Genomic DNA, 4410 nt, shown 5'->3' with positions numbered 1-4410 from the left:
AAAAAAAAAAAAAAAAAAAAAAAAAAAAAAAAAAAAAAAAAAAAATTAGTCGGACATGGTAGTGCATGCCTATAATCCCAGTTACTCAGAAGAGTGAGGCAGAAGAATCACTTGAAACCAGGAGGCGGAGGCTGCAGTGAGCTGAGATGTGCCCCTTCTCTCCAGCCTGGGCAACAGAGCAAAACTCCGTCCAAAAAAAAAAAAAAAGGAAAAATTGGATACAATATGCCTGCCTTCAAATACCATCTTCTAATATTTTCTCATACCATATCTTCTAATACAATATCTTCTAATGCCATCATCTAGGTAATTAGGTTTCAGCATATGAATTTTGGGGAGACATAAACATTCAGACCATAGCATGTAATAAAACATACCTGCTTATCTAAGAGATTTATCACCAGTGAGCTAACCATTTTTTCAAGGAAGTGAGAAAAAAGGTACAATCATTAATAGTGTTCCTTTACCTTATTTTTTTAGACAGAAGTACAGTGAATGCTTCCAGTAAAATCCTTTGGTTCTAATCACAAACTGTAGAGTCAGACAAGAAATGGAATCATCCCATACACTCACACATCCCAGCTCCTGCATTATTAGCAAAACTATCTTGGGCAAAAGTTACTTATTCCTTAAATCTTAGTTTTCTCATCTGAAAATGGGAAAAATAATGTTTTTGCGAATGAGATAGTTATTAGCATTAAATGAGATCGTGTATATAAAGTTCTCAGTACAAGGCCTACCACAGATAAGGAGCTCAATAAGCAGTAGCTATGGAAGTTGCCATTTTATTCCTCCTCACTCCCTCCCACGCGAATTTGGCTATTGTGATTACATTCAAATTTGAAAGGTGAAAATGAAAACGGAGTAGACAGCCATCCCATCAGCTGCTTAGTGTTAAAGATTGTGAAGACCTAAGATTGTAATAATAAAAGAGTGCTAATTTCTAATTCAATCTGTTTCATATCATCAGTCATAAACAAACTCCTAGTAAAATACCTCTTAGAATACAGCTCCATCCAGATGCCAAGATCACATTGGAGCAAGCACAGTAATCTATACAGGGGTCAACAAACTACAGCCTGACGACCCAAACTGTTGTTGTCTGTTCTTGCAAGTTTTATTGACACACCACCATGCCCATTTGTTTATTTCTTTTTTAATTTATTTGAGATGGAGTCTGGCTCTATCACCCAGGCTGGTGCTCACTGCAACCTCCACGTTCTGGGTTCAAGTGATTCTCATGCCTCAGCCTTCCAAGTAACTGGAACTACAGGCATGTGCCACCATGCCTGATTATTTTATTTTTATTTTATATTTATTTATTTTTGAGGCAGAGTCTTGCTCTGTCGCCCAGGCTGGAGTTCAGTGGTGCGATCTTGGCTCGCTGCAACCTCTGCTTCCTGGGTTCAAGCTATTCTCGTGCCACAGCCTCCTGAATAGCTGAGACGCCAGGTACAAGCCACCAGGCCCAGCTAATTTTTTGTTTTTGTAGTAAAGACAGGGTTTCACGATGTTACCCAGGCTTATCTCGAACTTTTGGCCTCAAATGATCCACCTGCCTCTGCCACTCAACATGCTGGGATTATAGGCATGAACCACCACACCTGGCTGTTTGTTTATTTGAGACGGAATCTTGCTCTGTTGCCCAGACTGGAGTGCAATGGCACAATCTTGGCTCACTGCAACCTCCACCTCCAGGTTCAAGTGATTCTCCTGCCTCAGCCTCCTGAGTAGCTGAGATTGCAGGCATGCGCCACCCACCATGCCTTGCTAATTTTTGTATTTTTAGTAGAGATGGGGTTTTGCCATGTTGGCCAGGCTGGTCTCAAATGCCTGACTTCAGGTGATCCATTCGCCTTGGCCTCCCACAGTGCTGGGATTACAAGCCTGAGCCTCCGCATCCAGCCTGTTTATTTTTTATGGTTGCTTCCGTAGTACAACAGCAGAGTTGAGCAGTTGCAACAGGCACTGTATGGCTCGTATGCAAAAATATTTACTATCTGGCCCTTTACAAGTAAAGTTTGATAACTTCTGACTTAGGATTACGTTAGGCATATGATCTCATTTCACGTGGTGTCCTTTCCAGAGGACTCCCAAATATTTACAACTTTTTATAAAGCTTTAATTAAACTTAGTGATAGGCCTACCCTATTCCAACCACTAAATGGGATTTATGCTATGATAATCTTGCTCAGTGTATGAAAGGGAGTGCTTCCCTGAATGAGTCACTTTACATTCTATTTTTACCCTTGTTCAGGTGACTCTATGGGATTGATAAAGAAACAAACCAGTGAAAACATTATTGGTTCTGAATTATCCAAGAGATGTTTGTTGATTCAGACTGAAACTTCTTATCCTCAAACCTTCTGTGACACTTCCTAAGGCACTTCTTGTTTACTTAGACCAATGTCCAATTATCTTTATAACTGCAAGTATTTATGAAAACTGTGGCATAATTTAAATACCTCGACCGATTTAGTCATATGGTAATTCAAACCTTTTTAAAAGTATCAGAAAAGCACTATATCACCTTTAACTGTCTAGGTTCTGTTTCTGGCTTGATTTAAATTTTTTTTTTTGTAATGTTTAATTTACATCTCTTTTGTGGTAAATTAAAGCACTATGTTCTTCTTTCTGTGACAGTGACAAAAAAGGGATCATGGTAACCAAGAAGTGGATGACTTTATCTCCAAAGGCACTTTTGATTGCTATGAGTTCAGTTTCTTCCTTGCAATTACAGATCCTTTCATGTCATATCCTCATTAGTATGGTTTTCTTTGTGCTTAATAGCCTAATTCTGTCAATCTCCTCTTTTTGAATAGCAGCTATACAGAGATCTGTTAAATCAAACTAAAATTTGGCCTGAGAAAGCCTTTGTACTTGTATACTCGAATTCTTAGGTATAAACTGCAACCTAACTTGGTAGGTAAACAAACTGAAAACCTAATTTAGGAGTAGGCATCTATAACAATAGCTGAGTCTCAGCCAATCACAGTGGCCATACTTCAACAACCACACTCACAGGCAGCCAGCTATTCAAACCCTGCTCAAATAAGGCAAAGGCCCAGCTGTTTCTATACTCACTTCTGTTTTCTGTATGTCATTTTCCTGTTTCTGTCCATAAATCTTCTCCAACCATGGGTCAGCCCCAGAATCTCTGAATCTGTTCTGATTCTGGGGGCTGCCTGGTTCTTAAAACTATTTTTTTGTTTGCTCAGTTAAATTCTGTAAATTTTAACTTGCCTAAAGTATTTCTTTTCACAGTCCTAATTCGCATACCATATAGTTCACCAATTAAAATTGTACAATTCAAAGTTTTAAATTTATTCATACCGTTATGCAGCCATCACTACAATCTATTTTAGAATATATTCATTACCCCCAAAAGGAACCTCATTAACAGTTACTCCTCATTTCCCTCCAATTGCCCATCCCCCAATCCTAGGCAACCACTAATCTATGGACCATATTTTCCCTTTTTGGACATTTTATATAAATGGAATCACACAATCTGTGGTCTTTTGTTACTGGCCTGTTTCACTTAGCATAATGTTGTCAAGGTTCATCCATGGTGTCACACTATCAATCTCTTTTTAAAGTCATATTTTGCATACTTACTAGACAAAGACCCAAATATTTAACTATAAGCATTCTTGGAAGAATAAATAATTATAGCATTTAAAAATCTGATTATATTCTCTCTCTGTCTCTCTCTTTCTCTCTTTCTCTCTCTCTCTCACACACACACACACACACACACACACACACACACTGCAGGTAGACACTTTTAAATTCACCAAAATCTGGCCTCACATATTCAGAAATCAATTAAACACAATAGGCTGGACATGACTGTTTCTTTAGAAGCCTGGCCAGTGCTGTGGAGAATTATGGGTAACCCTTATAAATTTTGAAATGCACACTACAATTTATTCTGAAGGATCATTTGTATACGTTTAAAATACTTTTTTCATAGGAAGCCTCCAGTATTTCAAATTGCATTCTGATGAAGGTTGAGGTTGAATATTTCACCAAAAAGAATGCTTTATATCCCAGACACACAAAATGATAATGTCAAGTTGTATATCCGAGCTAGTGCACTCAACTACCTTAAATTTTCTGTAAGTTACAGGCATGTTATTAATAACACTTCCTTAAAAGCAAAATGTGATACATGACAATTAATTATGTAAATCTCATTGAGGGAGGGATTATCATGGCTCTAACTAAAGTAACTGTCAAAATTACTATAACCTGGCCAGGCGTGGTGGCTCATGCCTGTAATCTCAGCACTTTGGGAGATGGGTGGATCACTTGAGGTCAGAAGTTTGAGACCAACATGCCAAAACCCCATGTCTACTACAAAAAAAAAAAAAAAAAAAAAAAAAAAAAAAGGTGTGGTGGCACGAG

Source organism: Sapajus apella, unplaced genomic scaffold, assembly GCF_009761245.1.
Source record: "Sapajus apella isolate SASKATOON/1434 unplaced genomic scaffold, GSC_monkey_1.0 scaffold73, whole genome shotgun sequence".
Taxonomy (NCBI): Eukaryota; Metazoa; Chordata; class Mammalia; order Primates; family Cebidae; genus Sapajus; species Sapajus apella.
This window is presented reverse-complemented; position numbering follows the sequence as displayed.